The 26,736-nt window shown below is 38.5% G+C and overlaps 1 protein-coding gene and 1 pseudogene across 6 annotated transcripts in view; both read right to left on the bottom strand.

Annotated features, from left to right (window-relative positions):
- The window catches only part of COL11A1 (collagen type XI alpha 1 chain), a 240,313-nt gene that overhangs the window by 182,143 nt on the left and 31,434 nt on the right, over positions 1-26,736 (bottom strand). The window lies entirely within an intron of this gene.
- LOC145507842 (superoxide dismutase [Mn], mitochondrial pseudogene) lies at positions 24,312-24,854 on the bottom strand (annotated as a pseudogene).

The following is a 26,736-nucleotide window of genomic DNA, read 5'->3' as shown; positions in this document are numbered from 1 at the left end:
TTCACGGTTACACGTATTGTTGAAGCCTAGCTTGGAGAATTTTGAGCATTACTTTACTAGCGTGTGAGATGAGTGCAATTGTGCGGCAGTTTGAGCATTCTTTGGCATTGCCTTTCTTTGGGATTGGAATGAAAACTGACCTTTTCCAGTCCTGTGACCACTGCTGAGTTTTCCATATTTGCTGGCATATTGAGTGCAGCACTTTCACAGCATCACCATTCAGGATTTGAAACAGCTCAACTGGAATTCCATCACCTCCACTAGCTTTATTCGTAGTGATGCTTCCTAAGGCCCACTTGACTTCACATTCCAGGATGTCTGGCTCTAGGTGAGTCATCACACCATCTTAATTGTCTGGGTGATGACAAACTTTTTTGTACCATTCTTCTGTGTATTCTTGCCACCTCTTCTTAATATCTTCTGCTTCTGTTAGGTCCCTGCCATTTCTGTCCTTTATTGAGCCCATCTTTGCATGAAATGTTCCCTTGGCAACTCTAATTTTTTTGAAAAGATCTCTAGTCTTTCCCATTCTATTGTTTTCCTCTATTTCTTTGCACTGATCACTGAGGAAGGCTTTCTTATCTCTCCTTGGTATTCTTTGAAGGTATTCTTTGGAACTCTGCATTCAAACGGGAATATCTTTCCTTTTCTCCTTTGCTTTTCGCTTCCCGTCTTTTCACAGCTATTTGTAAGTCTCCTCAGACAACCATTTTGCTTTTTTGCATTTCTTTTTCTTGGGGATGGCCCTAATTCCTGTCTCCTCAACAATGTCACGAACCATAGTTCATCATGCATTCTGTCTATCAGATCTAGTCCTTTAAATCTATTTCTCACTTCCACTGTATAGTCATAAGGGATTTGATTTAGGTCATACCTGAATGGTCTAGTGGTTTTCTCCACTTTCTTCAATTTCAGTCTGAATTTGGCAATAAGGAGTTCATGATCTGATCCACAGTCAGCTCCCAGTGTTGTTTTTTGCTGACTGTATAGAGCTTCTCCATCTTTGGCTGCAAAGAATATAATCAATCTGATTTCGGTGTTAAACATCTGGTGATGTCCATGTGTAGAGTCTTCTCTTGTGTTGTTGGAAGATGGTGTTGGCTATGACCAGTGCGATCTCTTGGCAGAACTCTATTAGCCTTTGTCCTCCTTCATTCTGTACTCCAAGGCCAAATTTGCCTGTTACGCCAGGTGTTTCTAGACTTCCATACTTTTGCATTCCAGTCCCCTATAATGAAAAGGACATCTTTTTTGGATGCTAGTTCTATAAGGTCTTGTAGGCCTTCACAGAACTGTTCAACTTCAGCTTCTTCGGCGTTACTGGTTGGGGCCTAGACTTGAATTACCGTGATATTGAATGGTTTATCTTGGAAATGAACAGAGATCATTCTGTCGTTTTTGAGATTGCATCCAAGTACTGCATTTCGGACTCTTTTGTTGACCATGATGGCTACTCCATTTCTTCTAAGGGATTCCTGCCCACAGTAGTAGATATAGTTGTCATCTAAGTTAAATTCATACTGTTCATGGGGTCTCAAGGCAAGAATACTGAAGTGGTTTGCCATGCCCTTCTCCAGTGGACCACATTCTGTCAGACCTCTCCACCATGACCCATCCATCTTGGGTGGCCCCACATGGCATGGCTTAGTTTCATTGAGATAGACAAGGCTGTGGTCTGTGTGATCAGATTAGCTAGTTTTCTGTAATTTTAGTTTCAGTGTGTCTGTGGATGTGAGAGTTGGACGGTGAAGAAAGCTGAGCGCCGCAGAATTGATGCTTTTGAACTGTGGTGTTGGAGAAGACTCTTGAGAGTCCCGTGGACTGCAAGGAGATCCAATCAATCCATCCTAAAAGAGATCAATCCTGGGTGTTCATTGGAAGGACTGACGTTGAAGCTGAAACTCCAATACTTTGGCCACCTCATGCGAAGGGTTGACTCATTGGAAAAGACCCTAATGCTGGGTAGCATTGGTGGCGGGAGGAGAAGGGGACGACAGAGGATGAGATGGTTGGATGGCATCACTGACTCGATGGACATGGGTTTGGGTAGACTCCGGGAGTTGGTGATGGACAGAGAGGCCTGGCGTGCTGCAATTTATGGGGTCGCAAAGAGTCGGACACGACTGAGCGACTGAACTGAACTGAGTTAAATTCACGCATATCAGTCCATCTTAGTTCACTCATTCCTAGAATGTCAATATTCACTCTTGTCATCTCCTGTTTGACCACTTCCAATTTGCCCTGATTCATGGACCTAACATTCCAGGTTCCTATGCAATATTGCTCTTTACAGCATTGAATCTTGCTTCTATCACCAGTCACATTCACAACTGGGTGTTGTTTTTGCTTTGGCTCCATCCCATCATTCTTTCTGGAGTTATTTCTCCAGTAGCATACTGGGCACCCACTGACCTGGGGAGTTCATCTTTCAGTGTCCTATCTTTTTGACTTTTTTGTACTGTTCATTGGGTTTTCAAGGCAAGAATACCGAAGTGGTTTGCCATTATTTTCCCAAATCCAATCCATTTCAGCTACCTCCGCTACTAACCTTAAACTTCCCCTTTGTAAGTGCAATCCCTTGGATAAACTTTATGTTTCAAAAGGCTTCATGGAATATGATTCACATACCACATAATTCACCCATTTGAAGTATAAAATCTGTTTGTTGTGGTACAATGCGAAAAGCAAAGGAGAAATGGAAAGATATATCCATTTGAATGCAGAGTTCCAAAGAATACCAAGGAGAGATAAGAAAGCCTTTCTCATCAATCAATGCAAAGAAATAGAGGAAAACAACAGAATGGGAAAGACTAGAGATCTCTTCAAGAAAATTAGAGATACAAGTGGAACATTTCATGCAAAGATGAGCACATAAAAGACAGAAATGGTATGGGCCTAACAAAAGCAGAAGATATTAAGAAGAGGTGGCAAGAATACACAGAAGAATTGTACAAAAAAGATCTTCACAACCCATATAATCACGATGGTGTGATCACTCACCTAGAGTCAGACATCCTGGAATGTGAAGTCAAGTGGGCCTTAGAAAGCATCACTATGAACAAAGTTAGTGGAGGTGATGGAATTCCAGTTGAGCTATTTCAAATCCTCAAAGATGATGCTGTGAAAGTGCTGCACTCAATATGTCAGCAAATATGGAAAACTCAGCAGTGGCCACAGGACTGGAAAAGGTCAGTTTTCATTCCAATCCCAAAGAAAGGCAATGCCAAAGAATGCTCAAACTGCCGCACAATTGCACTCATCTCACACGCTAGTAAAGTAATGCTCAAAATTCTCCAAGCTAGGCTTCAGCAACACGTGAATCGTAAACTTCCAGATGTTCAAGCTGGTTTTAGAAAAGGCAGAGGAACCAGAGATCAAATTGCCAACATCCGATGGATCATCAAAAAAGCAAGAGAGTTCCAGAAAAGCATCTATTTCTGCTTTATTGACTATGCCAAAACCTTTGACTGTGTGGTTAACAGTAAACTGTGGAAAATTCTGAAAGAGATGGGAATACCAGACCACCTGACCTGCCTCTTAAGAAACCTGTATGTAGGTCAGGAAGCAACAGTTAGAACTGGACATGGAACAACAGACTGGTTCCAAATAGGAAAAGGAGTACGTCAAGGCTATATATTGTCACCCTGCTTATTTAACTTATATGCAGAGTACATCATGAGAAACGCTGGGCTGGATGAAGCAGAAGCTGGAATCAAGATTGCCGGGAGAAAGATCAATAACCTCAGAGATGCAGATGACACCACCCTTATGGCAGAAAGTGAAGAAGAACTAAAGAGCTTCTTGACCAAAGTGAAAGAGGAGAGTGAAAAAGCTGGATTAAAGCTCAATATTCAGAAAATTAACATCACAGCATCCTGTCCCATCATTTCATGGCAAATAGATGGGGAAACAGTGGCTGACTTTATTTTGGGAGGCTCCAAAGTCACTGCAGATGGTGACTGCTGCCATGAAATTAAAAGATGCTTACTCCTTGGAAGGAATGTTTTGACCAACTTAGAGAGCATATTAAAAAGCAGAGACATTACTTTGTCAACAAAGATGTTTCTAGTCAAGGCTATGGTTTTTCCAGTAGTCATGTATGGATGTGAGAGTTGGACTATAAAGAAAGGTGAGCACCGAAGAATTGATGCTTTTGAACTGTGGTGCTGGAGAAGACTCTTGAGAGTCCCTTGGACTGCAAGGAGATCCAACCAGTCCATCCTAAAGGAGATCAGTCCTGGGTGTTCATTGGAAGGACTGATGTTGAAGCTGAAACTCCAAAACTTTGGCCACCTGATGTGAAGAGCTGACCCATTGGAAAAGACCCTGATGCTGGGAAAGATTGAGGGCATGAGGAGGAGACGACAGAGGTTGAGATGGTTGGATGGCATCACCAACTCGATGGACATGGGTTTGGGTGGACTCAGGGAGTTGGTGATGGACAGGGAGGCCTGGCGTGCTGCGATTCATGGAGTCATGAAGAGTCAGACATGACTGAGTGACTGAACTGAGATGAACTGTGGTATACTTATACTCATCTTCCCTGGTGGCTCAGTGATAAAGAATCAACCTGTCAATGCAGGAGACTTGGGTTTGATCTCTGAGTTGGGGAGATCCTCTGGAGAAGGAAATGGCAACTCATTCCAGTATTCTTGCCTGGGAAATCCCACGGACAGAGACTGCTGGGCTACAGTTCATGGAATCACAAAAGAGCTTGAGACAATTTAGCAACTAAACAACTTCTTATACTATTCATTCTTTAAGTTGTTGTAAAATATATACAACATAAATTTTTGCCATTTTAACCATTTTAAATTGCACAATTTAATAGCATAATTAAATTTACAATGCTATGCAATCATCAATACTATTTCCAAAACTTTTTCATTAGCCCAAACTGAAACTGTTTAACCATTAAGCGATACACCTCTATTCCTCTCCTCTGTCCAGGCCGTGGTAACTGATAATTTACTCTCCATTTCTAGGAAGTTTGCTATTCTGGAACTTTCAAATAAGTGACACCATATAATATCTCTAAAAATACTAAACATAGAAGTACCATATGACCAAACAATGCCATTCCTAGATATATACTTAAGTAAATTGAAATTTGTAATTTAAAACAGACATCTCTATGTGAATGTCCATTGCAACATCATTCGCAATAATGAAAAAATGAAAACAAACCAAGTTTCCATCAATATGTGAACAGATTCATATAATAGAATGTGATTCAACCAGAGAAGGAAAGAAGTTCTAATACATGCTACCACATGGAACGTTTGAAACACAATAGTGCATGAAATAAACCAGATATAATGGGACAAAGGATTCTTTAGACTCTTGGATTCCCTGGTCCACAACTAAATATTTACTTAATTCATTAAGCAAATCAAAACATGAATCAGGTGGTGTAAGTGTTGTTATAAAAACAGACCTAGGAATCCATATTACTCAATAAACTCATTTTCATTGGCTTTCTATGTTTAATCAAAAATAATAAAAATAAATAATAATCAATAATAAAAAATAATCAAAAATAAATATATTCATAGAAGACTATATGTTGGCCAGTCTATCACTGAGCATATCTGAGGCTGCAAGTATATAGATTTTCTTTGATTAATTAGACTACAAATATTTAGATTCTACTTAAGGAGGCACTAAACATGCCCCAACAATTATGTGGGAGGTAGTATCTATTGTTCTATGGAGATGCATGCACTATTCTTTCATTCAGAAGGAAAAGAGATCATGTTTGGTTGAAAGTGAGACCAATATTACTCATGCGAAAAGTTTCAGTTGTTAGTTAAAAAAATAGAATTGCCATCAAATTTAAAATACACTGGATTTTATAAATAGACTGTTTGGGGAGGACTTAAAATGAAAATGGGACTGATTGTAAAACCAGTTATGATTTATCACACTACACAAAGTAGAGAGTGACCTGCAACAGAGTGGTGCTCTTTGAAAATTACAATTTCAATTAATATTTTTAGCATTAACTAGTGTCAGTTATAGAATGTACAAATGGATGACTAAATGAGTGCATGAGAAATGTGCATTTGGTCATTTCCTTAGTCAATTAAATTTTGGGGATATTAACTTCTATATGTACAATCATGTTGAATGAAGCTTATATAATTTGTCTTTTATCTTATAAGAAATGTACTTCCCTTTAATAATAACAACCACCTATTTAATCAAACTTTCAAATGAAAATAACACATTATCCAGTAGAGTACACATTGTTCCAAATTATTAAAAAGAAAAAAAGAATGGAAATCAGAATATTGAAGGATCAAATATAGTCCTCTTTAATTCAGCCTTGGAATATTTAAAAGAATAACATCCAATAACAATTTTGGCTAAGTCCTGCTTTAAATGGGCATTTTTTAAGGCCAGTACAATACCTGACTATTTTTACATTCTTCTTTTCTCTTACCATAAAACTAAGAAAATAATAACTATATTAGCTTCCATGTCCAAAGAACCTAACATCGTACAGTAACTGGATTAAACTCTTCCTAGGTTAATCCTCAAAAATTTTGCAGGCCATGTGTTCTTATCCCTACTATGCAGCTGAAGGAACTGAGAACCAGAACACAAATTAAGGATACTCATAAAGTTTGTGCAATATCAAACATAGGTTCATTCCACTTCATTGCTATAGCAAACATACTGTGAAAAGAAACTTAAAACATAAATATATTAAAAGCATCTTGAGCCAGTCCATTGATTCCTAAGGTTTATATTAGATTTAAATTAAACTCACTTCATGCTTCAGGATATAAATTACTCTGAAGGAGACTGTTTCTAAAAGCACGGCATCTTATCTGCTTATTTTATCTTTTCTTGCACTGAAGCCATTAGCAAAAGTACATCCCAATAGGTTAAAGACTTCAGGATTGACATGAACACAGCTATGAAGGCTGTAATTCTTCCCTGAAGAAAAGGGTGCAGCTTGACAATCACAGTCTCAGCTGCACATCAGTAAATAATACATAAAATAGACCACAAGTCTCCTTCTCCCCAAACTATCTCTGAACAGGATGACCTTTTCCAACAGCACAGGTTTTGTCACATTTGTTAGCTCCTACTTTGAAAGCAATATGATAAAAACACCCTCCCTCTACAGGATTCTATCTAAGGGCTCTATTTTTCAAGCCTTAAACAGGCTTCTATGTAGAGACATATGATATGAAATAATAATTCACTCTAAAAATAGGGATATATAATAAAGATTGCAAATAATTTTTCCTAAAAAGTCATATAAAGTTACAAAAATGTAAAATTCAGTTAATCAAGTCTTAACGATGTTTCCTCTGAAGTAAATAAAATAATAAATTAAGCCACTTATTTGCCTCATTTGACACCATAACTATAGCATTTAACAAATTCTCATAATATAGATTCTATGGACTTATATGTACACACATGCATATATGGGAGAAACTAGTCCACATTTTATTAACTGAACTTCAAATGTTTAAAGATTAAAACCAGTAATTTATTATTGCTTAACTCGATATATCTAAAAAAATTATGATTTCAATGTTCAAAAAAATTCTTAAATGTCCCTAATATTTTAATTGTTTCTATTTCACCAATTCTCATGGCACAGATCATGATTAGCATTTCAGATGTACCCAATCAGCATAATACTTTGTTCAATAATATTTTTCCTGTTTTTTAGTGTATGCTTTTTTCTTTATTAAATGAGAAAATAGGATAGCAGACCCAGTGCTTTACTACAATAGTCATTTAACCAGTTTCGATGACTTTTCTCATCTATCTGCATACCACAGCTTGAGTGAACTTCCAAAATCCCCATGCCTTAAGTCACTTTGCTTAAATTTCTTCAGAGAACCCCACCAACTTTCAGATGGTTTGCACATACCTTGAATATAAAATCTTAATGATGTGGACACACCCACTTACTCTTCCAGTTGGATGCTACTGCATCTCCACCTTTTATCTCACTCCCCCTAAATGCCTTTTTCACTCAGATTTCTCCCTATACTGAACTCAGACTTCACAGACTATTCACCACGTTTTTTTCTGCTGTCTTTGAGCTTTTATAAATCCTATTCTAAGGAAAAATTAGGATATAACTGATGTGCAGCCTCTTCCTAAAGGCATTCTCTAGTTGGGTTAGATGTACCTCTATCATAGTACTTTCTACACTTGGTTTTAATTATTTGCCTATGCTTATACATTTGGAGGAAGCACAAGCTGGAATCAAGATTGCCAGGAGAAAAATCAATAACCTCAGAGATGCAGATGACACCACCCTTATGGCAGAAAGTGAAGAAGAACTAAAGAGCCTCTTGATGAAAGTGAAAGAGGAGAGTGAAAAAGTTGGCTTAAAGCTCAACATTCAGAAGACTAAGATCATGGACTCCAGTCCCATCACTTCATGGCAAATAGATGGGGAAACAGTGGAGACAGTGGTTGACTTTATTTTTTAGGCTCCAAAATCACTGCAGATGGTGATTGCAGCAATGAAATTAAAAGACACTTACTCCTCAGAAGGAAAGTTATGACCAACCGAGACAGCATATTAAAAAGCAGAGGCATTACTTTGCCAACAAAGGTACTTCTAGGCAAGGCTATGGTTTTCCCAGTGGTCATGTATGGATGTGAGAGTTGGACTATAAAGAAAACTGAGTGCCGAAGAATTGATGCTTTTGAACTGTGGTGTTGGAGAAGACTCTTGAGAGTCCCTTGGACTGCAAGGAGATCCAACCAGTCCATCCTAAAGGAGATCAGTCCTGGGTGTTCATTGGAAAGACTGATGTTGAAGCTGAAAGTCCAATACTTTGGCCACCTCATGCAAAGAGTTGACTCATTTGAAAAGACCCTGATGCTGGGAAAGATTGAGGGCATGAGGAGAAGGGAATGACAGAGGATGAGATGGTTGGATGGGATCACTGACTCGATGGACATGGGTTTGAGTGGACTCAGGGAGTTGGTGATGGACAGGGAGGCCTGGCGTGCTGCGGTTCACAGGGTTGCAAAGAGTCAGACATGACTGAGCGACTGAACTGAACTGATTTGCCTACTGGGCTTCCCAGGTGGCACTAGTGGTAAAGCATCTGCCTGCCAATGCAGATCTAAGAGACCCAAGTTTGATCCCTGGATCGGGAAGATTCCCCTGGAAGAGGAAATGGCAACCTACTCCAATATTCTTGCCTGGAGAATCCCATGGACAGAGGAGCCTGGTGGACCACAGTCCATACGGTCTGACATGATTGAGCGACAGAGGACACACACATTTGCCTATTTACTTACTTGCCTGCCCTTTTCCAAAACTAGAAGAGAACAAATATATATAAACATACACACACGAACACACATGGACTGTATAAAATATTGTATAATGTAAAACACATTAACGTGAAACATATAGAAGCAACTTCCTCTGAAGCCCATAGGGCCTTCTTGTCTTGAAACAAAAGTTTTTGAGGGCCTAGTATGTCTTTCCTCTTGTGTTTTGTTGATCTCTTTAACACCTCCACTCATCCATTAGACTATCCCAGGTCTTTATTCCTTCCTCCTTGGTGCCTCCAATGTCTGCTTAGATTACTGTTCTAAGGTCACACAAATGCTTTGACTGTTTAGTCTTTAATCCCTCCTTTTTCTTCACATACTCCCTTGAGCAGTAAGTACTACATAACAGCATTGCAGTGTTGGAGTGCCAGGCTGGTTTGAATCCCACCTCCAGTACTTAGCATCTGTGTTATTTGGCCATATTACTTTACTGCTTTGTACCTCAGTTTCAACATTTGTAAAATGAGAATAATAAAAATATCTACCTGAAACAGTTTTTGTGAGAACTGACTTGGCAGTTGAAATAATACTGGGAAAACTAGGCTTCTGTATTAAGACCTCCTTTCTGCCTATTTTGGGAGAAGGCAATGGCAACCCACTCCAGTACTCTTGCCTGGAAAACTCCATGGACGGAAGAGCCTAGCAAGCTGCAGTCCATGGGGTCACTAAGAGTTGGACATGACTGAGCGACTTCATTTTCACTTTTCACTTTCATGCATTGGAGAAGGAAATGGCAATCCAATCCAGTGTTCTTGCCTGGAGAATCCCAGGGATGGGGGAGCCTGGTGGGCTGCTATCTATGGGGTCGCACAGAGTCGGACACGACTGAAGTGACTTAGCAGCAGCAGCAGCTGCTGCCTAGTTTTCTCTGATACGTGAAATAAGAATGCTGTTAGATGGTTGAAAATAAAAGAAGCTTAATATTTTATGATACATGAAAATTACATGAAATTTAAGTTTGTGTCCATAAGTAAGGTTCATATTGTACATACAACTACAGCCTTTCATTAACTTATTGTCTGTAACTGCTTTTGCACTACAAGGACAAAGCTTTGTAGCTGATAGACACTGGGTGGCCCTCAAAAGCTAAAATATCTGCCATGTGATCCTTTTAAGCTGAGTCTTGAATAGATTCATCAATGAAGAGGAAGCAATAGAAATATCAAACATGACAGCACAGATACAAGACAACACAGAGTTCAAAAAATGGAACTCGTCTTGTCCTGACAAGACATCAACACTGAATAAATTTAGGTATTCAAAGTCTCCCTGGAGGCATCTTGGCTTCTGAGGACTTCTTGAGAAAAATCACATCACCACCATGAAAATGCACAGCCACAAACTCCAAGTGAAACATCTACACTAATTCCTACCTGCTTCCTCAACCCTAAATTTTATGCTCTGGGTGAAATAAACTTCTCTCAAGTTTCTAAAATTTACTGTACTCCGTTGAAGATTCTTTTTTCAATCCTTCATCAATTAACTAAGGATAGTTAACTGTTTTGTTTTTTTTTTTCTTTTTCAGCCCTATCATTAGAATTTCCTGCAGAGTTTTTAAAACATATAGATGTCTGGGTCCAACTCCAGAACTAACATCTAGAATGACGGAGAGGGGAGTCGGGGGGGGCGGTGCCCAGGCATTTATATGTTTTAAAATTTCCCAAATGAGTCTAATATGTAGCTGGGCAGTGAACTCAGACCTAATCAATCTTTTGATATCAACCTAGACATGATTTTCTTCAGGAAATCGTTTCTTATCTGCCCTGAGGCTGGGTTATATGACCCTTTCATAGGATCCCAAGTTCCCTTGGATAGCTCCACACTCTATTTTGTTCTTTTGCTTAATTATCTATTTTCAATCTAGGCTGTGTGTGCTCAGTCACAGTGCATGTCTAAATTATGGCCTTGATTTCCTTAATTAAGTGGTCTTGATTGCCACCTAATTTCTCTCTCTCTTTTTGCTAAACTTGTAATTTATTGGTTAATATCTGCCTCCCAGTAGATCATAAATCCCCTGACAGCAAACATCAGCACTATGAGTGTCCACTGTAACATTCATAAATAACATAGTACCTGACACATAGTAAATAAAAAATAGAAATATGGTTAATAAATGAATGAGTAAATGAGCAGCCACATTCTGCCCCAGAGTTGAAGTTTCTTTCTCATCAGTCTCAGAAGAAACAAGAAGAGGGTTGAAAGTGGACTTTACTAACAGCACCTTGAAGAGCTTGGCAAATCTGGCTGTTTCCATTTGATTCAGGTATGGCAAGAACACAGGTGTGAAGTAATCTTACTAAAGAATGCTATATGCTTTCCCCCAGTCTAGCAAGTCACTTATTCTCACCTTGTACCTCACATCACAGGCCAGAAATGAAGCATATCCTTATAGAGAGAAATAAAAATAAAATAAGACATAGAAAGTGATATCAGCCATCTACCACCCAATCATGAAATGCTTTGATACTCTATTAAAAAAAATAAAACAACAGAAGAGCTATTTTGTTTATGTGGTAGTGGGAGGCAGGACTGGCAAAAGAAAAAAATAAGAGAGAAGTGACTATTCATTATAACTTAACTGTTACCAACATCCTGTTGTTTTTCAAAATCATAAAAGCCCTTAATAAAGAATCTGAAATGTAAGATACTCCAAGTGAATGGACAGCAGTTAGTAACAATTCCTGCAGTTGGGATAGCCCAACTTCCAACCCAAGTTTGGTATTTATTATTTGCATAACTTTGGATAAGCTGCTTACCCTTCTTAGATTTAGTTTCTTCAACTTGACCAAATTCTGATAATTAAATGAGAAAAGGAGTTTTAAATTCTTGGAGAATAGTGTCTAAGTACTTGATAAAAAGAATACCTAAAAACACTATTTTGTCAAAAATTCAACCTTTCTGAAAATCCAATAGTCCAACCAGTGCCACCAGTGTTTCCACAGGTCTATAATTCACTTCATTCCTTGTATTCATTTACTCTGACTACCTTGGAAAATCTCTTAACAGTTGAATACAAGACTGCACAGCTTTTATCTCTAAAACTGTTTTTTAGCTTTTTAGTTTAGTTTTTTTTTAATCTCTAAAGATCCATTGGATATCATCCATGAAAAGTATGCAATGCTTAGCAATCTCTCCAGTATGTTCTTATGTTATTCTAGGGACAAACAACCCCAGGAGGCTTCCTGAAACTTTGACAGCTCAAGCTGTCAAGTTCATTGTCCCATTACTACCCTGCAACACAACCTGACATCAAAGTACTGATATCATTGAAACTGTCTCCTTTTCAATAATTTTGTCTTTGCATCACATAGACATTAACATAACTCTAGATTAACCCTAATGTGTTATTAGAAGATTTTAAAAAAACTAACATTTTAGTGTCTGTCCTCTGATGTTATTACTTCATTTATTTCAAACCCACATGCTACATACCAATCTTGTATTATAAACTAACATGAAGTATTAGAAAACAAAACATATCAACCTAGATTCTTCTATATTTAAAGGGGTGTGGAAGTTTATCTTTAAATGCCTTTATGGCACAAATAGGCTTTCCAGGTGGCACTAATGGTAAAGAACTCACCTGCCAATGCAGGAGAATAAGAGATGAGGGTTCAATCCCTGCATCAGGAAGATTCCCTGGAGGAGGGAATGGCAACCCAATCCAGTATTCTTGCCTGGAGAATCCCATGGACAGAGGAGCCTGGCAGACTACAATCTGGAGGGGTGGAGGTGCGGCGGAGGGTTGTGGGGGGGTGTTGCAAAGAGTTGGACACGACTGAAGTGACATAGCATGGCAAAAATAAAGTCAATATAAATCACATACATGCTTTAAGTCTCTACACAATTCCTTTTGGCTTAAACTACCAGACTTTTTGTCTATATTATGCAATTGAATCATTGTGTTCCAAAAAAATTTAAAAAGTGCAAATGGGAGAAATAAAAGGCTTGAATACATTAGTAAATTGTAAGTATATAAGATTATAGCTGTGCAGTTTACATTAAATATTGCTAGGTATGGGAAACATACCTAGGTTTGTATGTTTGTATTATAGAAACATGGGTTCTATAATAAACTTAGATGTTTTGCCATTTAAGCCTATGTTTAGAGAATATATTTCCCTACAGAAAAAAAGAAAAGAATGAAATAAATACAAACATATCAAGACTCAAGTTTTGGAGAAGCAGTGTCTTATGCTTCTTGGAAAAAACAAGCATTTGATACTCAAACAAAGAATAGCATCAAATTGAGGATGACATAGACAAAGACAATATAAAACAGGAGCTTAGAGTTTTAGGAATTTTATACTTAATTTAACTTTATCAAATCAAACACCTAACAAACCTATTGATACTGCCATTTCAGAAAATAAGAACTCAATGATCAAATGTAAATGTACTTTTTTACAACTTTGTGAAAATAATAGTTTTTGTTTTTGTTTTAAATCAGCTACAGAGCAAAATTCAAAACTGGAACAATCAGGGAAAAAAATATATAATAAAGTATTCTGAGTAGAACTAATGGAAAAATATGACTCCCATCAAAATCGATTGCATTCATGTCCCACTGGTCACAATTTATTCTAATTCTGTCCTATTTAATGGTTAAGAGAAATCCATAAAACACAGAATCCCAGATGTAGTGTTGATTAGGAACAATAAATGGGCTTCCTAGTGGTAAAGAACCAGTTTGCCAATGCAAGAGACATAAGGGATGCCATTTCGATCCCTGGATTGGGATGATCCCCTGGAAGAGGGCATGGCAACCCACTCCAGTATTCTTGCCTGAAGAATCCCAGGGATGGAGGAGCCTGGAGGGCTATGTCCGTAGGGTTGCACAGAGTTGGACACGACTGAAGCAACTTAGCGGGCACAGGAACAATAAATAAATTTGACTTGAATAGCAACATATGTTTACATTTTCTTGATAATTCCTACTCTGTAATTTCCCATTTGAATGCAGAGTTCCAAAGACTAGCAAGGAGAGATAAGAAAGCCTTCCTCAGCGATCAGTGCAAAGAAATAGAGGAAAACAATAGAATGGGAAAGACTAGAGATCTTTTCAAGAAAATTAGAGATACCAAGGGAACATTTCATGCAAAGATGGGCTCAACAAAGGACAGAAATTGCATGGGTCTAACAGAAGCAGAAGATATTAAGAAGAGGTGGCAAGAATACACAGAAGAATTGTACAAAAAAGTTCTTCACGATCCAGATAATCATGATGGTGGGTTCACTCACCTAGAGACAGACATCCGGGAATGTGAAGTCAAGTGGACCTTAGGAAGCATCACTACAAACAAAGCTAGTGGAGGTGATGGAGTTCCAGTTGAGCTATTTCAAATCCTAAATGATGACACTGTGAAAGCGCTGCACTCAATATGCCAGAAAATATGGAAAACTCAGCAGTGGCCACAGGACTGGAAAATGTCAGTTTTCATTCCAATCCCAAAGAAAGGCAATGCCAAAGAAGGCTCCAACTACAACACAATTGCACTCATCTCACACGCTAATAAAGTAATGCTCAAAATTCTCCAAGCCAGGCTTCAGCAATACATGAACTGTGACCTTCCAGATGTTCAAGCTGGTTTTAGAAAAGGCAGAGGAACCAGAGATCAAATTGCCAACATCTGATGGGGCATTGAAAAAGCAAGAGAGTACCAGAAAAACATCTATTTCTGCTTCATTGACTGTGCCAAAGCCTTTGACTGTGTGGATCACAGTAAACTGTGGAAAATTCTGAAAGAGATGGGAATACCAGACCACCTGACCTGTCTCTTGAGAAACCTATATGCAGGTCAGGAAGCAACAGTTAGAATTGGACATGGAACAACAGACTGGTTCCAAATAGGAAAAGGAGAACATCAAGGCTGTATATTGTCACCCTGCTTATTTAACTTATATGCAGAATATATCATGAGAAACACTGGGCTGGAGGAAGCACAAGTTGGAATCAAGATTGCTGGGAGAAATATCAATAAACTCAGAGTTGCAGATGAAACCACCCTTATGGCAGAAAGTGAAGAACTAAAGAGCCTCTTGATGAAAGTGAAAGTGGGGAGTGAAAAAGTTGGCTTAAAGCTCAACATTCAGAAAACTAAGATCATGGCATCCGGTCCCATCACTTCATGGCAGATAGATGGGAAACAGTGGAAACAGTGGCTGACTTTATTTTTCTGGGCTCCACAATCACTGCAGATGGTGACTGCAGCCATGAAATTAAAAGACGCTTACTCCTTGGAAGGAAAGTTATGACCAACCTAGACAGCATATTAAAAGGCAGAGACATTACTTTGCCAACAAAAGTCCATCTAGTCAAGGCTATGGTTTTGCCAGTGGTCATGTATGGATGTGAGAGTTGGACTATAAAGAAAGCTGAGAGCTGAAGAATTGATGCTTTTGAACTGTGGTGTTGGAGAAGACTCTTGAGAGTCCCTTGGACTGCATGGAGATCCAACCAGTCTATCCTAAAGGAGATCAGTCCTGAGTGTTCATTGGAAGGACTGATGTTGAAGCTGAAACTCCAATACTTTGGTCATCTGATGCGAAGAGCTGACTCATTGGAAAAGACCCTGATGCTGGGAAAGATTGAGGGCAGGAGAAGAAGGGGACGACAGAGGATGAGATGCCTGGATGGCATCACCGACTCAATGGCCATGGGTTCGGGTGGACTTAGGGAGTTAGAGATGGACAGGGAGACCTGGCGTACTATGGTTCAAAGAGTCGGACATGACTGAGCAACTGAACTGAACTGAACTGAACTGAACTGAATTGCTTTCTAGGTCTTCAGTGGGAAACATCTCCCCTCTACTTTCTAGGTAACTACAAGTCCTGCATCATTGCTCTGCTAAACCAGTAAAACAAAGCACAACCCCCCATTACAATTACTACACAACTACTACTCTCAAGACACCTGAATCAATGTGCACAGTATCTAGCCTATAAGTAAAATGTTCTACTAGGTGGAATTTGATTGCTATATTGACTATATCTAAACAGGTAAAATGAAATGAAAAACATGGGAATTATTTGGATAAATATGGCCTAGAAGCTGTCCAAATAATATTTGTACTGCAAAGTTATCTAATTCTACATTTTATATAAAGCCTTAAAATAAAATCTCAACCCTTAATTTAAATGTCATTACTTTTTTATAAATGACAAATGTTTGAGGAGAACTAAGGAGAAAAATCCCCTTCATGGGTCACTGCCTTGATATGGCAAAAGCGCTTGCAAAACTCAATGAGCCATGCTGTGTAGGGCCTCCCAAGGTGGACAAGTCATAGCAGAGAGTTCTGACAAAACATGATCCACTAGAGGATGGAATGAAAACCACCCCAGTGTACTTGCCGTGGGAAGCTCATAAACTGTATAAAAGGACAAAAATATATGACACTGAAAGATGAGTCCCCTAGGTGGGAAGGTGTCTGATACGCTACTGGGGAAAAGTGGAGGAGAATTATTAATAACCCCAGAAAAAATGAAGCAACTGGGCCAAAGTGGAAGTGACACTCAGTTGTGGATGTGTCTGGCGATGAAAGTAAAATCTGATGCTTCAAAGAACAGTATTGCATAGAAACCTAGATTGTTAGGTCCATGAATCAAGGTAAACTGGACGTGGTCAAGCAGGAGGTTGCAAGAATAAACATTGACATCTTAGCAATCAGTGAACTAAAATAGAGAATAGGCAAATTTAATTCAGATGACCATTATATCTACTACTGTGGGCAAGAATCCCATAGGAGAAAGGGAGTAGCTCTCATAATCCACAGAGTCCAAAATGTGGTATTTGGGTGCAACCTCAAAAATGACAGAAGATCTTGGTTTGTTTCCAAGGCAAATCATTCAACATCACAGTAATCCAGGCCTATGCCCCTACCACCAATGCTGAAGAAGGTGAAGTTGATCAGTTCTGTGAAGAACTAGACCTTCTAGAACTAACGCACCCAAAAAATGATGTTCTATTCATCACTGGGGATTAGAATGCAAAAGTAGGAAATCTAGATATACCTGGAGTAACAGGCAAGTTTGGCCTTGGAAAACAAAATGAAGCAGGGCAAAGGATAACTGAATTCTGCCAAGAGAATCCACTGGTGATAGCAAATATCCTTTTTCGACAACACAAGATAAAACTTTACACACTGACATCACCAAACAGTCAATACTGAAATCAAATTGATTACATTCTTTGTAGCCAAAAAAGGAGAAGCTGTACACAGTCAGCAAAAACAAGATCTGGAACTGACTGTGGCTCAGATCATCAGCATCTCATAGAAAAATTCAGGTTTAAACTAAAGAAAGTAAGAAAAATCACTAGGCCAGCCAGGTACAACTTAAATCAAATCCCCTATGAATATGCAGTGGAAGTAACGAATAGATTCAAGGGAGTAGATCTAGTTAACAGCGTGCCTGAAGAACTATGGACAGAAGTCTGTAATAGTGTACAGTAAGCAGCAAACAAAACCGTTGCAAAGAAAAAGAAAAGAAGGCAAAGTGATTATCTGAGGAGGCTTCACAAATGGCTGAAGAAAGAAGAGAAGTGAAAAGCAACAGAGAAAGGGAAAGATACGTCCAACTAAATGCTGAATTCCAAAGAAAAGCACGGCGAGATGAGAAGGACCTCTTCAATGAACAGTGTACAAAGCTAGAAGAAAACCACAGAAGGGGAAAGACTAGAGATCTCTTCAGGAAAATTGGAAATATCAAGTGAACATTTTGCCCAAGGATGGGAACAATAAAGGACAGAAATGGTAGAGACCTAAGAGATACTGAAGAGATCAAGAGGAGGTGGAAAGAATACACAGAAGAACTGTACAAAAAGGATCTCAATGAACTGTGTTACTACAATGGTGTAGTCACCCAGAGCCAGACATTCTGGAGTGGGAAGTCAAGTTGGTCTTAGGAAGCACTGCTGTTAATAAAGCTAGTGGATGAAATGGAATTCCAATAGAGCAATTCAAAACCCTAAAGGATGATGCCATCAAGGTGTTGCATTCAATATATCAGCAAATTTGGAAGATCCAGTAGTGGCCATAGAACTGGAAAAGGTCAATCCTCGTTCCAATTCCCAAGAAGGGTAGTACTAAACAATGTGCTAACCATCAGACAATTGCACTCATCTCCCATGCTAGTAAGGTCATGCTTAAAATCTTGCATGCTAGGCTTCAGCATTATGCAAACCAAGAACTTCCAAATGTCCAAGCTGGGTTTAGAAAAGGAAAAGGAACCAGAGGTCAAATTGCCAGCATTTGCTGGATCACAGAGAAAGCAAGGGAATTTCAGAAAAAAACATCTGCCTCTGTTTCACCGACTACTCTAAAACCTTTGACTGTGTGGATCATAAAAAACTGTGGAAAGCTCTTAAAGAGATGAGAATTACTGGACCATCTTACCTTCCCCCTGAGAAACCTGTATGCGGGTCAAGAAGCAATGGTTAGAACCCTGTATGGAACAACTGATTGGTTCAAGATTGAGAATGGAGTATAACAGGACTGTGTGCTGTTACCCTGTTTGTTTAATCTATACACTGAGTACAGCATGAGAAATGCCAGGCTGGATGAATTACAAGCCAGAATCAAGATAGACCAGACAAACCAACAGACTCAGATATGCAGATGATACCACTCTAATGGCAGAAAGTGAAGAGGCAATAAAGAGCTCTTAATGAAGGTGAAGGAGGAAAGTGAAAAAAGCCAACTTAAAACTAAATATTAAAAGAAAACTAAGATCATGGCATCTGGCCCCATTACTTCATGGCAAATAGAAGGGGAAAATGTGGAAGTAGTGACAGATTTCCTCTTCTTGTGCTCTAAAATCACTGCAGATGGTGACTGCAGCCATGAAATCAGAAGACAATTGCTTCTAGGCAGGAAACCTATGACAAACTAGACAGTGTATTGAAAAGCAGAAACACTATTCTGCCGCCAAAGTCTGTATCGTCAAGACTATGGTCTTCCCAGCGTCACATACAGTTTTGACAGCTGTATCACAAAGAAGACAGAACGCAAAAGAATTGATGCCTTTGACATGTGGTGCTGGAGAAGACTTCTGAAAGTTCCTTTCAGGCTGCAAGACGACAGTAAGATCAAACCCATGAATTTTAAGGGAAATCAACACTGAATACTCATTGGAAGAACTGATGCTGAAGCTGAAGCTCCAGTATTTTGGTCATCTGATGCAAACAGCCAACTCATTGGAAAAGTTCCTGATGCTGGGAAAGATTGAGGGCAAAAGGAGAGGAGGGCATCAGAGGATGAGATGGCTGGATGGCATCACTGATGCAATGGACATGAACTTGGGCAAACTTCGGGAGAGGGTGAGGGACAGGGAGGCCTGGCATGCCACAGTCCATGGGATCTCAAAGAGTCAGGCACACCTGGGCAAATGAACAACAACAAAGGAGAAAAATAAATCAGTGAATGAATATAAGAAGGGTTACGGTGATATGGATTTTAATATATGTAAGACAGGAAAAGCCTCAATAAGATAAGGTTTGAGTAAATTAGGAAAAGGCATAAGCTCTTACTCTACCTTAATATTTTTATGCAGTGGCATTGTAAGCAAAGGGACTAGTAAGTGCAAAGAACTTGAAATAGGAGCTGACCTAAGACATTGAAGGAAATGCAAGGAGACAAATATGCATCCAGCCAAGGAAATACAGGGATATAAGAGATGAGGTCAAAGAAGTAACAATGAGGGCATGTTGAAGACAGCTTGTATAGGTCCTGTGGGATATTCAAGGAGTTTAGATTTAACTGCAAATGAAATGGAAAACCATTGAAAGTTAAAGAGAGAGAAGGAACATCAGCTAATTAATTTTTCAGAAGACTGTGACTGCTATGTTAACAGATGCTAGGGGCACTGGAGTAGACTTAGAGTGCAGAGAAGGAGCAATTGCAACCTTCTAGGTGTAAAATTTTGTTGATACTGTTTTCTTGGGCTGAGAGATGAAGTACTTTGTAATATTATGGATATATTCTGAAGACAGCAGACCAGAGTAGAGTATGAGAGAAAAGGAGTCAAAGATGACACCAATGTTTTTAGTTCAAACATCATGATTGATTGTGTTGCCATTAACTGAGACAGGGAAGACTGTGATGAATAGACTTTAGGGCTGGAGTTCTGCAATTCAGTTTTGGGCATGCTAATTTTGAGATGACTTAATAAATACCACTGGAAACAGCTGAATAGGCAGTTGAATGAGTTTAGGAGTCTGAAGTTTAGGGAAAGTTCAAGGGAAAGGTCTAGAGTAGTAAAAATAAAACTTTGGGAGTTGACAGACCATCAATGTCATTTTAAACTATAACTAAATTAATGTATATTTTTAAAACTCTATTTGATATAACTTTCCCTGAAAGAAATCATTATAAGTTAAAAATGTTTACAATAAGTAACTTATTCCCAACTAAATAAAACAGAGGTTTTGGTCCAACATATTAATCTTCAGAAACAAAAATCACTATTTACACTTTATGTTCTAAAACATGCTATAATTTGGTTAATAACAAGAACAACCACACTGTAAGGTTTAAAACTATTGGGCTACTTTGTCTCATAATAGACTTTATAAATGTGTACATGGTTGTTTATCATTCTCCTTTATAAAATAGGAAGATTATTTATTCATTCATTTTTCAACTTTATCATGACCATAACTCCATATCAACTGTGACTCAACTGGACTAATTACCATTGAGAATGTCAGGCCACTTTACAGTGGATTAAATAATCCAGAAAAAAGCTGCATTGCTCTACTTCCCTGGTTATTTGTCAGAGAATCCAATGGTTGCAATCAATTGGAACCACCTAGTCATGTACAGATATGAGAGTATGTGCTGACCATGCCAACTTGGTAGCCTCTCTGTACCTTTAAATTAGTCTTATCATTCTAGTCTATGCAGAAAAGAATAGCTTTATGGTCTTGTGTTACATGGTCCCTGCCCACACCCTCCACTCCAGCACTCTCCTAGTAACACACATACTCCATGAGAATGGAGCCTGACCTACCACCTTCTTTGTAGTCCTGACACCTAACTACAGTGACTGCACAAAGAAGGAAATCATTTAATTTTCTCAGTTATTAAACAACTTTAATCCTGGACTTGCTCATATCATAAAAAGCATTATATACTGAAAGTTGAAAGCAGAAATAAAGTCACAACTTTGAGAATGGTAACAGAAAAACAAACATCAGTTGAAGGTGTAATATTTGAAAAGTATGGCATTTCTGATTTTGTTGTTGTTGTTCAGTCTCTAGTCATGTCTGACTCTTTGCAACCCCATGGACTGCAGCATGCTAGACTTCCCTGTCATTCAGACTTCCCTGTCATTAACTATCTCCCGGAGTTTGCTCAAACTCATGTCCATCGAGTTGGTGATGCTGTCCAGCCATCTCATTCTCTGTTGCCCCCTTCTCCTCCTGTCCTCAATCTTTCCCAGCATCAGGGTCTTTTCCAATGAGTCAGCTCTTCACATCAGGTAGCCAAAGTATTGGAGTTTCAGCTTCAGCATCAGTCCTTCCAATGAATATTCAGGACTAAGTTCCTCTAGGATGGACTGGTTGGATCTCCTTGCAGTCCAAGGGACACTCAAGAGTCTTCTCCAACACCACAGTTCAAAAGCATTGATTCTTCGGTGCTCAGCCTTTTTTATGGTCCAACTCTCACATCAGTATGTGACTACTGGAAAAACCATAGCTTTGACTGTAGGGAAATTTGTGGGCAAAGTGATGTCTCTGCTTTTTAATATGCTGTCCAGATTCATCAGCGTCATTTAATTTCATGGCTGCAGTCACCATCCACAGTGATTTTGGAGCCCAAGAAAAAAAAGTCTGATCTATAAGTGGTCAAATCCACTGAAAGTGAAAATCACTCAGTCATGTCCAACTCTTTGTGACCCCATGGACTGTAGCCTGAAGGGTCCTCTGTCCAGTTGAATTCTCCAGGAAAGAATAATGGAGTGGGTTGCCATTCCCTCTTCCAGGCGATCTTCCCAAGACCCAAGTATCGAACCTGGGTCTCCTGCATTACAGGCAGATTCTTTACTAGCTGAGCTACCAGGGAAACCCAAAGCTATTAAAATATGCTTATTATAAAACTAAAATTATATTTTCATTATAATAATTTGACTTTAATGTTGAGAAGACAAATATTTATTAGCATTTAGTTTGTTGCATGCTATGAAGAGGAGGATTTTCTTTAAAAAGCATAATCAATATCATAATCAGTTGATCTACTTATATTACTTTATGCAGAACAACTTCTGTTTGACAATAAGGTACGTATCAGAAGATTTGCACATAGCAGATAAATAATCTTTCATTTGACTTCCAGTACCCTGTTACACAAACTAAGCACATCCTCATTTTTATATACATTTATTTCCTATTTCAGAAGGTTCATGAACCCTTGGTTGTGCATAAAAATTATATGTAGAGACTTATAAAGCAGCTATGCTTGGATTCTGTACAAATTCTACTCAATCAATATCCACAGGGATGGGACTGGAAATAACTGTGATATCAAGCCAGAAATGAGTACTCTTGTGCTCTTGACTTTAGTAAAAATGTCTTACTTATGAGTTCATTAATTCACTCAATGAATGTTTACTGGCCACCTATTATACTCCAGGTATAGTGCTAGATGCCTTTCTATGATAAGGTTTCTGTGCTTTAGGATGCTATACAAAGTCAATTATCCTAGTCTTCATGGTTAAGAAGAGGTATTCCTAGAGGAGATAATAACCAAATTCTGTGCAAAAAAGTAATGGTAAGCAGATTGAAAGAGTATTCATTGTGAAGACCATAGTTTGGAGGCAAAACAGAAAGAGCCATTTCCAAGAAATCATAATAATATCAGCAAAAATCTGTTCAGTATATTCCACAGATACTGACAACAGCTGATTTACATAATTTATATCCCATCTCAGGTTATCAATCAGGTTACTGAAAAGCAATTCATCTGAGCTGCAACCAACATCTTTACCTCATTCAACAAAAATTTTCCAAATGTTTACTGTGTGCTAGGGTCCAATCTACATGCTTAGGGCACACTAAATAAAGCAGATAAAGATACCCATCCTGATAATTTTAGTGGAACTAAAATATACAATGGATAGGAATAGAATATTAAAAATATAACTTTATATAAAACAATTTTATGACTATAGACTATTAATCCTATTAAGCACTTGAAACTTTAAGTACTCCTTCTTAAAGATGGTACTTCATAATAAAATAATTATATATGCAACATGCAGTTTGCTTTCTAACTTGAAGAATTAGCTTACTAAAATAATCATAAGCAATAAATATAGATAGGCTACTTTTCCTAATAGTCATTAAGCAAAATCAGACAATCCTTAATATCATACAAAACTGAAATAAAGGTTTGAAAAATGATATGTGACAGGATTTTCTCAATTATTACTTTTACAGATTGAAATCAAACTTGAATTAAACTTTCCTGTTCACCAATAGACAAGTGAAATGATGATTTATGTTGCTGTCAAAGCAAAAATATGACTTCATATGGCATTTTATCAGTCATATTACTATGTTAAAGCAAACTCCAGTTTTAGAGATAGTATGATCAACTGAAAGCTTCAAATATATAAAAATATCTTTGGAGAGAATGTGCAAAACTATTTTCCAAATGAGGAAAGCTGGAAAGAAGTAGCAATTCATTCACTTTCAGAGAGTAAGTAAAGAAAAAGAGAGAGGGGGACTCTAATCACTGTTAACAACATGACATGAGGAGGTCACTTTACACCACTCCAAGTTAACTAGATTTTAACCTTGTTCCAGTCTGATGAGCAAAGCAAGAAGATAATTAGTAATCTAAATGGTGACTGTATCATATCCTGTGTGCATCCTGGCATCTTGGCAGACACTAGGGAAAGAAATAAAACTAAATCACAGTCTTTACCCTCCAGCAACTCTAGAGGAAGGCTAATATATAAATGAGGAACTTTAAAAATAATTATAATGTGTCCATGGTTTTTTTTTTTTTGCAGACCATGTATCTTTCAGTTACATTCTCCCAGCTGATTACATTCAAACAGCTTTTAGATAATCACATCTGACACTTTATACTGAAGGTAATAAGCATACTCCCATACATCAATCCCCCAAAGTGGAATAGAACTATTGTTCCTTGTAATAGATCCTGATTAAAACAGGCAGCAATTTGTAAGTGTCCCTGTTACTTAATGAAACCAGACCAACCCCAAGCTGAACCTTGAACACCAACAGACAAAGCTGTCAACTTCCCCTTAGTCAAAGGAAATAAAGTAACACATGCTAGCTTCCATCCACTCCCCTTTGGTTCTCTGCCATCATTAAGGCTTAGATTTGTCCCTAAAATGGGAAGAGTGACAGGTCCTTCACCACTGAAACTTAGTGCAAGCTGAAGAGTCACCTGAATTATGATATCATCTTTCACCAAAATCTCTTTATATTTTTCCTTAGTAGCATTCAAGTTATTTGCACAATTTACATGATATTTACAATGGTACAACTGCATGATTTGTGCATTATTGCTAGGCCCCAAGGCACCATAATCATAAGCAAAGTCAGAGAGGCTGTGCAAAAGCATTAAGAAGATACAATAGGACTTCCCTGGTGGTGCAGTAGATAAGAATCTGCCTACCAGTGCAGGGGACAAAGGTTTGATCCCTGGTCCAGGAAAGATTCCACATGCCACAGAGCAACTAAGCCTGTGTGCCACAACTACTGAGCCTGTGCTCTAGACCCTGTGAGTCACAACTACTGAGCCTTCATGCTGCAACTACTGAAGCCCACGTGCCTAGAGCCTATGTTCTGTAAAAAGAGAAGCCACTGCAGTGAGAAGCCAGGGCACAGAAACAAAGAGTAGCCCCCGCTCACCTCAATGAGAGAAAGCCTGTGTACAGTAATGAAGACCCAGGGCAACCAAAAAAGAAATAAATAAAATTATTTTTTTAAACTACTTATATATAAAAAGAATACACAATAAAGTAAACATGGGCAAACGGTCAAAAGCAAGAGCTCTGGAACAAGACTGTCTGGGTTCAAATATTGGATCTATCACACAGCAGCTGTATGTCTTAAGTAAGACAATTAACTTATCTGTTTTTCAGTTTCCTTATGGGTAAAATGGAGATATTAGTATTAGCTTACTTCTAAGACAATTGTCAGAATGAATGAGATTCTATACAAAAAAGCTTACAAGGGAGCATATGCATTCATTGTTAGAGCTTGTTACTATATCTGTCTGGAGTATGCAGCTTGAGTTAAATCTTGAGGTATGAGAAAGTATCTGCTAGATGGATGAGAAGGAAAAATACATTCCAGGCAAAAAGAATAATGCATTCCAGGACAGGGGAGAAGAGGGTCAAGAGGTTTAACACGCCTAGTGTGCAGGGTGCATGGTGTTGGAGTGGGAAACCTGAGTCTGAGACATACAGAAGGGCACTCTACACCATGCTAGGTCATCTGTACAATACGTTTGTCCTCAAAACCAGCGAAATATTTTGAAGTTTCATCAGCATTCAAAGAGTGACAGCAAGCAGAAGGCTGTACTTCACAGTTAGTCTGAAAAGAGAGTTAAGGGCAAATACCACAGGTGGCGGTAGTGGTCAAGAATCTGCTTGCCAGTGCAGGAGACATAAGAGACCTGGGTTCAGTCCCTAGGTCAGGAAGATCCCTGGAGGAGGGTACAGCAAAACCTACCCTAATATTCTTGCCTGGAGAATTCCATGGACAAAGGAGTCTGGTGGGCTACAGTCCATAGGATCGCAAAGAGTCAGACACAATTGAAGCCACTTAGCATGCACCACTAATATTTATGACTCTCCAGAGCGGTATCTAAGAGCACAAAGTAGGAAAATGTGCTAGAGCTTCTTATTAGTTCTGTCAGGAATTGCAACTACTGCTCTTTCTGGTAGTCATCCTTTCGGGAAATTGTTAAAGTCTGAGCAAGAAAGGAAAGCCAACTGCCTCGTACAGTGTAAGGTTTGCTCCTATAAGCCCGGATGTGAGTTTACCAGTCAGACAGAGGAAGGAAGCTTCCACTGACATTCTATGCACTCACGTTCTATGAATAGGGAGCTTCATTGGCCTGTACAGTACAGGGCCATTCAAGAGCAATTAAATTTGGTTAAAATAAGAAAGAAATGCTTTTTAAGGAGAAAAAAAAAATAAAAAAGAAGGTTTGAGGGATTGCAAAAGTTGATTGTGCTGAAGCACTTTTACACAGGTTTGTTTTAGTTCTCAATTGTCAAGTTGTATTTAAACTGGTCTCTTACTCTGAAATACGATAACCTTTCTTTTCTCTGAGTTCTTTCTACTAAATTAATAGCACTGTCTCTAATTCCATGCGCAGCAAGTAAAGAGTTTATTTTACCAGATAACAGTAGGTCTGGTGA

Source organism: Giraffa tippelskirchi, chromosome 5 (assembly GCF_054371585.1).
Source record: "Giraffa tippelskirchi isolate mGirTip1 chromosome 5, T2T-mGirTip1v1.2.pri, whole genome shotgun sequence".
NCBI classification, from domain to species: domain Eukaryota; kingdom Metazoa; phylum Chordata; class Mammalia; order Artiodactyla; family Giraffidae; genus Giraffa; species Giraffa tippelskirchi.
Note: the sequence above shows the minus strand (reverse complement) of the source record. Positions and strands in the feature narration are given on the sequence as shown.